We start from the raw sequence: 8,832 nt of genomic DNA on the forward strand, positions 1-8,832 counted from the left end.
CAACACAGAACTGTCTACCAGTCGGTGATCACCTCAACACAGAACTGCCTACCAGTCGGTGATCACCTCAACACAGAACTGTCTACCAGTCGGTGATCACCTCAACACAGAACTGTCTACCACTCGGTGATCACCTCAACACAGAACTGTCTACCACTCGGTGATCACCTCAACACAGAACTGTCTACCAGTCGGTGATCACCTCAACACAGAACTGTCTACCAGTCGGTGATCACCTCAACACAGAACTGTCTACCAGTCTGTGATCACCTCAACACAGAACTGTCTACCAGTCTGTGATCACCTCAACACAGAACTGTCTACCAGTCGGTGATCACCTCAACACAGAACTGTCTACCAGTCGGTGATCACCTCAACACAGAACTGTCTACCAGTCGGTGATCACCTCAACACAGAACTGTCTACCAGTCGGTGATCACCTCAACACAGAACTGTCTACCAGTCGGTGATCACCTCAACACAGAACTGTCTACCAGTCGGTGATCACCTCAACACAGAACTGTCTACCAGTCGGTGATCACCTCAACACAGAACTGTCTACCAGTCGGTGATCACCTCAACACAGAACTGTCTACCAGTCGGTGATCACCTCAACACAGAACTGTCTACCAGTCGGTGATCACCTCAACACAGAACTGTCTACCAGTCGGTGATCACCTCAACACAGAACTGTCTACCAGTCGGTGATCACCTCAACACAGAACTGTCTACCAGTCGGTGATCACCTCAACACAGAACTGTCTACCAGTCGGTGATCTCCTCAACACAGAACTGTCTACCAGTCGGTGATCACCTCAACACAGAACTGTCTACCAGTCGGTGATCACCTCAACACAGAACTGTCTACCAGTCGGTGATCACCTCAACACAGAACTGTTTACCAGTCGGTGATCACCTCAACACAGAACTGTCTACCAGTCGGTGATCACCTCAACACAGAACTGTCTACCAGTCGGTGATCACCTCAACACAGAACTGTCTACCAGTCGGTGATCACCTCAACACAGAACTGTCTACCAGCCGGTGATCACCTCAACACAGAACTGTCTACCAGCCGGTGATCACCTCAACACAGAACTGTCTACCAGTCGGTGATCACCTCAACACAGAACTGCCTACCAGTCGGTGATCACCTCAACACAGAACTGTCTACCAGTCGGTGATCACCTCAACACAGAACTGTCTACCAGTCGGTGATCACCTCAACACAGAACTGTCTACCAGTCGGTGATCACCTCAACACAGAACTGTCTACCAGTCGGTGATCACCTCAACACAGAACTGTCTACCAGTCGGTGATCACCTCAACACAGAACTGTCTACCAGTCGGTGATCACCTCAACACAGAACTGTCTACCAGTCGGTGATCACCTCAACACAGAACTGTCTACCAGTCGGTGATCACCTCAACACAGAACTGTCTACCAGTCGGTGATCACCTCAACACAGAACTGTCTACCACTCGGTGATCACCTCAACACAGAACTGTCTACCAGTCGGTGATCACCTCAACACAGAACTGTCTACCAGTCGGTGATCACCTCAACACAGAACTGTCTACCAGTCGGTGATCACCTCAACACAGAACTGTCTACCAGCCGGTGATCACCTCAACACAGAACTGTCTACCAGTCGGTGATCACCTCAACACAGAACTGTCTACCAGCCGGTGATCACCTCAACACAGAACTGTCTACCAGTCGGTGATCACCTCAACACAGAACTGTCTACCAGCCGGTGATCACCTCAACACAGAACTGTCTACCAGTCGGTGATCACCTCAACACAGAACTGTCTACCAGCCGGTGATCACCTCAACACAGAACTGTCTACCAGTCGGTGATCACCTCAACACAGAACTGTCTACCAGTCGGTGATCACCTCAACACAGAACTGTCTACCAGTCGGTGATCACCTCAACACAGAACTGTCTACCAGTCGGTGATCTCCTCAACACAGAACTGTCTACCAGTCGGTGATCTCCTCAACACAGAACTGTCTACCAGCCGGTGATCACCTCAACACAGAACTGTCTACCACTCGGTGATCACCTCAACACAGAACTGTCTACCAGTCGGTGATCACCTCAACACAGAACTGTCTACCAGTCGGTGATCACCTCAACACAGAACTGCCTACCAGTCGGTGATCACCTCAACACAGAACTGCCTACCAGTCGGTGATCACCTCAACACAGAACTGTCTACCAGCCTGTGATCACCTCAACACAGAACTGTCTACCAGTCGGTGATCACCTCAACACAGAACTGTCTACCAGTCGGTGATCACCTCAACACAGAACTGTCTACCAGTCGGTGATCACCTCAACACAGAACTGTCTACCAGTCGGTGATCACCTCAACACAGAACTGTCTACCAGTCGGTGATCACCTCAACACAGAACTGTCTACCAGTCGGTGATCACCTCAACACAGAACTGTCTACCAGTCGGTGATCACCTCAACACAGAACTGTCTACCAGTCGGTGATCACCTCAACACAGAACTGTCTACCAGTCGGTGATCACCTCAACACAGAACTGTCTACCAGTCGGTGATCTCCTCAACACAGAACTGTCTACCAGTCGGTGATCACCTCAACACAGAACTGTCTACCAGCCGGTGATCACCTCAACACAGAACTGTCTACCACTCGGTGATCACCTCAACACAGAACTGTCTACCAGTCGGTGATCACCTCAACACAGAACTGTCTACCAGTCGGTGATCACCTCAACACAGAACTGTCTACCAGTCGGTGATCACCTCAACACAGAACTGTCTACCAGTCGGTGATCACCTCAACACAGAACTGTCTACCAGTCGGTGATCACCTCAACACAGAACTGTCTACCAGTCGGTGATCACCTCAACACAGAACTGTCTACCAGTCGGTGATCACCTCAACACAGAACTGTCTACCAGTCGGTGATCACCTCAACACAGAACTGCCTACCAGTCGGTGATCACCTCAACACAGAACTGTCTACCAGTCGGTGATCACCTCAACACAGAACTGTCTACCACTCGGTGATCACCTCAACACAGAACTGTCTACCAGTCGGTGATCACCTCAACACAGAACTGTCTACCAGTCGGTGATCACCTCAACACAGAACTGTCTACCAGTCTGTGATCACCTCAACACAGAACTGTCTACCAGTCTGTGATCACCTCAACACAGAACTGTCTACCAGTCGGTGATCACCTCAACACAGAACTGTCTACCAGTCGGTGATCACCTCAACACAGAACTGTCTACCAGTCGGTGATCACCTCAACACAGAACTGTCTACCAGTCGGTGATCACCTCAACACAGAACTGTCTACCAGTCGGTGATCACCTCAACACAGAACTGTCTACCAGTCGGTGATCACCTCAACACAGAACTGTCTACCAGTCGGTGATCACCTCAACACAGAACTGTCTACCAGTCGGTGATCACCTCAACACAGAACTGTCTACCAGTCGGTGATCACCTCAACACAGAACTGTCTACCAGTCGGTGATCACCTCAACACAGAACTGTCTACCAGTCGGTGATCACCTCAACACAGAACTGTCTACCAGTCGGTGATCACCTCAACACAGAACTGTCTACCAGTCGGTGATCACCTCAACACAGAACTGTCTACCAGTCGGTGATCTCCTCAACACAGAACTGTCTACCAGTCGGTGATCACCTCAACACAGAACTGTCTACCAGTCGGTGATCACCTCAACACAGAACTGTCTACCAGTCGGTGATCACCTCAACACAGAACTGTCTACCAGTCGGTGATCACCTCAACACAGAACTGTCTACCAGTCGGTGATCACCTCAACACAGAACTGTCTACCAGTCGGTGATCACCTCAACACAGAACTGTCTACCAGCCGGTGATCACCTCAACACAGAACTGTCTACCAGCCGGTGATCACCTCAACACAGAACTGTCTACCAGTCGGTGATCACCTCAACACAGAACTGCCTACCAGTCGGTGATCACCTCAACACAGAACTGTCTACCAGTCGGTGATCACCTCAACACAGAACTGTCTACCAGTCGGTGATCACCTCAACACAGAACTGTCTACCAGTCGGTGATCACCTCAACACAGAACTGTCTACCAGTCGGTGATCACCTCAACACAGAACTGTCTACCAGTCGGTGATCACCTCAACACAGAACTGTCTACCAGTCGGTGATCACCTCAACACAGAACTGTCTACCAGTCGGTGATCACCTCAACACAGAACTGTCTACCAGTCGGTGATCATCTCAACACAGAACTGCCTACCAGTCGGTGATCACCTCAACACAAAGAGAGAGAGAGAGAGAGAGAGAGAGGGGAAAATAATCAGGTTGGAGTGACCTCTACCCTCTGACCTGGTGACCCTTCCTGTCTGTACCTGTACCTCCAGCATGACCTGGGACACCTGCAGACACACTTGTAGACACAACCTACACACACCTGTAGAGACACCTGTAGACACAACCTACACACACCTGTAGAGGCACCTGTTGACACAACCTACACACACCTGTAGAGACACCTGTAGACACAACCTACACACACCTGTAGAGACACCTGTAGACACAACCTACACACACCTGTAGAGGCACCTGTAGACACAACCTACACACACCTGTAGAGAAACCTGTAGACACAACCTACACACACCTGTAGAGGCACCTGTAGACACAACCTACACACACCTGTAGAGACACCTGTAGACACAACCTACACACACCTGTAGAGGCACCTGTTTCTATCTACACCTGTTCATATCTACACCTGTATACACCTGTTCATATCTACACCTGTACACACCTGTTCATATCGACTCCTGTTCATATCTACACCTGTATACACCTGTTCATATCTACACCTGTTCATCTCTACACCTGTTCATATCTACACCTGTTCATATCTACACCTGTATACACCTGTTCATATCTACACCTGTTCATATCTACACCTGTATACACCTGTTCATATCTACACCTGTTCATATCTACACCTGTATACATCTGTTCATATCTACACCTGTTCATATCTACACCTGTTCATATCTACACCTGTTCATATCTACACCTGTATACACCTGTTCATATCTACACCTGTTCATATCTATACCTGTATACACCTGTTCATATCTACACCTGTTCATATCTACACCTGTATACACCTGTTCATATCTACACCTGTTCATATCTACACCTGTATACATCTGTTCATATCTACATCTGTTCATATCTACACCTGTATACACCTATTCATATCTACACCTGTTCATATCTACACCTGTATACACCTGTTCATATCTACACCTGTATACACCTGTTCATATCTACACCTGTATACACCTGTTCATATCTACACCTGTTCATATCTACACCTGTTCATATCTACACCTGTTCATATCTATCATCTACTGGTTTCTCTGTTGAGTTCAACTCATCTCCATCTATCATAATCTACTAGTCTGGTCTAAGCCACTTCGTGACCTTTCACCCAGAACAAGTTGCCTTGTCACTTCCTCTTTTCCTGAAACTACAGAATGCTGTTTCAGTGGAAGGAGGGATGAATGAGGAGAGGAGAGGAGGAGAGGAGAGGAGGAGATGAGAGGAGGAGAAGAGAGGAGGAGATGAGAGGAGGAGATGAGAGGAGGAGAGGAGAGGAGATGAGAGGAGGAGATGAGAGGAGGAGATGAGAGGAGGAGAGGAGAGGAGGAGAAGAGAGGAGGAGAGGAGAGGAGAGGAGAGGAGGAGATGAGAGGAGGAGATGAGAGGAGGAGATGAGAGGAGGAGAGGAGAGGAGAGGAGGAGAGGAGAGGAGGAGAGGAGAGGAGAGGAGGAGAAAAGAGGAGGAGATGAGAGGAGAGGAGAGGAGAGGAGAGGAGAGGAGAGAATGTTTTTATACTTTCAAAGATTTCTGTTGCCTTCCTGACTGACTCTTAAGGCCTTTTCTGGTTTGGGGAAAAAACCCTTCCTCTCTAAGTAGGCAAACGGAAGACAGTCCTCCTCTCCTCGATAGCCTCCTTTTGACGAGGAATCACACGTGTATCCTTCCACAGAAGACAGTCCTCCTCGATAGCCTCCTTTTGGCGAGGAATCACACGTGTATCCTTCCACAGAAGACAGTCCTCCTCTCCTCGATAGCCTCCTCTTGGCGAGGAATCACACGTGTATCCTTCCACAGAAGACAGTCCTCCCCTCCTCGATAGCCTCCTTTTGGCGAGGAATCACACGTGTATCCTTCCACAGAAGACAGTCCTCCCTCCTCGATAGCCTCCTCTTGGCGAGGAATCACACGTGTATCCTTCCACAGAAGACAGTCCTCCCTCCTCGATAGCCTCCTCTTGGCGAGGAATCACACGTGTATCCTTCCACAGAAGACAGTCCTCCTCTCCTCGATAGCCTCCTTTTGACGAGGAATCACACGTGTATCCTTCCACAGAAGACAGTCCTCCCCTCCTCGATAGCCTCCTCTTGGCGAGGAATCACACGTGTATCCTTCCACAGAAGACAGTCCTCCCCTCCTCGATAGCCTCCTCTTGGCGAGGAATCACACGTGTATCCTTCCACAGAAGACAGTCCTCCCCTCCTCGATAGCCTCCTTTTGACGAGGAATCACACGTGTATCCTTCCACAGAAGACAGTCCTCCTCGATAGCCTCCTTTTGGCGAGGAATCACACGTGTATCCTTCCACAGAAGACAGTCCTCCCTCCTCGATAGCCTCCTCTTGGCGAGGAATCACACGTGTATCCTTCCACAGAAGACAGTCCTCCCCTCCTCGATAGCCTCCTCTTGGCGAGGAATCACACGTGTATCCTTCCACAGAAGACAGTCCTCCCCTCCTCGATAGCCTCCTCTTGGCGAGGAATCACACGTGTATCCTTCCACAGAAGACAGTCCTCCCCTCCTCGATAGCCTCCTCTTGGCGAGGAATCACACGTGTATCCTTCCACAGAAGACAGTCCTCCCCTCCTCGATAGCCTCCTTTTGGCGAGGAATCACACGTGTATCCTTCCACAGAAGACAGTCCTCCCCTCCTCGATAGCCTCCTCTTGGCGAGGAATCACACGTGTATCCTTCCACAGAAGACAGTCCTCCCCTCCTCGATAGCCTCCTCTTTGCGAGGAATCACACGTGTATCCTTCCACAGAAGACAGTCCTCCCCTCCTCGATAGCCTCCTCTTGGCGAGGAATCACACGTGTATCCTTCCACAGAAGACAGTCCTCCCCTCCTCGATAGCCTCCTCTTGGCGAGGAATCACACGTGTATCCTTCCACAGAAGACAGTCCTCCTCTCCTCGATAGCCTCCTCTTGGCGAGGAATCACACATGTATCCTTCCACAGAAGACAGTCCTCCTCTCCTCGATAGCCTCCTTTTGACGAGGAATCACACGTGTATCCTTCCACAGAAGACAGTCCTCCCCTCCTCGATAGCCTCCTTTTGACGAGGAATCACACGTGTATCCTTCCACAGAAGACAGTCCTCCTCTCCTCGATAGCCTCCTCTTGGCGAGGAATCACACGTGTATCCTTCCACAGAAGACAGTCCTCCTCTCCTCGATAGCCTCCTTTTGGCGAGGAATCACACATGTATCCTTCCACAGAAGACAGTCCTCCCCTCGATAGCCTCCTCTTGGCGAGGAATCACACATGTATCCTTCCACAGAAGACAGTCCTCCCCTCCTCGATAGCCTCCTTTTGACGAGGACAGCTTTATAACAGTTAGACCAGTAATAACAACAGGCTTGAGAACAGTTATAGCATGTTATAAACAACAGGCTTGAGAACAGTTATAGCATGTTATAAACAACAGGCTTGAGAACAGTTATAGCATGTTATAAACAACAGGCTTGAGAACAGTTATAGCATGTTATAAACAACAGGCTTGAGAACAGTTATAGCATGTTATAAACAACAGGCTTGAGAACAGTTATAGCATGTTGAGTCTCCATGTGTCGCCTTCCGTTTGCTCCTCACTGGTTTATCACCATATCAATTTAACCTGTATGAATAAACTGCTTATTAAAACAGGACTCAGACTGTGTGTGTGTGTGTGTGTGTGTGTGTGTGTGTGTGTGTGTGTGTGTGTGTGTGTGTGTGTGTGTGTGTGTGTGTGTGTGTGTGTGTGTGTGTGTGTGTGTGTGTGTGTGTGTGTGTGCGTGCGTGTGTGTGTGTACGTGTGTGTGTGTGGAGAGATTTGATGTGGTTGGAGGGTGATACGAGAAGGGGGAGGGAGAGATCTACTGTTACTCCCCAGGGAGGTGAGGCGGGGGGAGGAGAGGAGAGAGGAGAGGGAGAGATCTACTGTTACTCCCCAGGGAGGTGAGGCGGGGGGAGGAGAGGGGAGGGAGAAATCTACTGTTACTCCCCAGGGAGGTGAGGCTGGGGGAGGAGAGGAGAGGGGAGGGAGAGAACTACTGTTACTCCCCAGGGAGGTGAGGCGGGGGGAGGAGAGGGGAGGGAGAGAACTACTGTTACTCCCCAGGGAGGTGAGGCTGGGGGAGGAGAGGAGAGGGGAGGGAGAGAACTACTGTTACTCCCCAGGGAGGTGAGGCGGGGGGAGGAGAGGGGAGGGAGAGATCTACTGTTACTCCCCAGGGAGGTGAGGCTGGGGGAGGAGAGGGGAGGGAGAGAACTACTGTTACTCCCCAGGGAGGTGAGGCTGGGGGAGGAAGAAATCTACTGTTACTCCCCAGGGAGGTGAGGCGGGGGGAGGAGAGGGGAGGGAGAGATCTACTGTTACTCCCCAGGGAGGTGAGGCTGGGGGAGGAGAGGAGAGGGGAGGGAGAGAACTACTGTTACTCCCC

The 8,832-nt window shown here is 50.2% G+C and overlaps 1 long non-coding RNA gene across 1 annotated transcript in view; it reads right to left on the reverse strand.

The window, feature by feature from the left end:
- The window catches only part of LOC127926828 (uncharacterized), a 7,530-nt gene extending 1,457 nt beyond the window's left edge, over positions 1-6,073 (reverse strand). Inside the window, exons 1-11 of the long non-coding RNA XR_008125182.1 lie at positions 5,295-6,073; positions 4,837-5,226; positions 4,664-4,800; positions 4,537-4,628; positions 4,317-4,501; positions 3,773-4,078; positions 2,923-2,990; positions 2,617-2,650; positions 1,563-1,902; positions 1,053-1,086; positions 1-100 (exon numbers count right to left, since the gene is read on the reverse strand). The exon at positions 1-100 is cut by the window's left edge and continues 36 nt beyond it. This is a non-coding gene — a long non-coding RNA (uncharacterized LOC127926828). The remainder of the gene's footprint in view (positions 101-1,052; positions 1,087-1,562; positions 1,903-2,616; positions 2,651-2,922; positions 2,991-3,772; positions 4,079-4,316; positions 4,502-4,536; positions 4,629-4,663; positions 4,801-4,836; positions 5,227-5,294) is intronic.
- Positions 6,074-8,832: the final 2,759 nt, after the last annotated feature.

This window comes from Oncorhynchus keta, unplaced genomic scaffold (assembly GCF_023373465.1).
Source record: "Oncorhynchus keta strain PuntledgeMale-10-30-2019 unplaced genomic scaffold, Oket_V2 Un_contig_8417_pilon_pilon, whole genome shotgun sequence".
In the NCBI taxonomy this organism is placed as follows: Eukaryota; Metazoa; Chordata; class Actinopteri; order Salmoniformes; family Salmonidae; genus Oncorhynchus; species Oncorhynchus keta.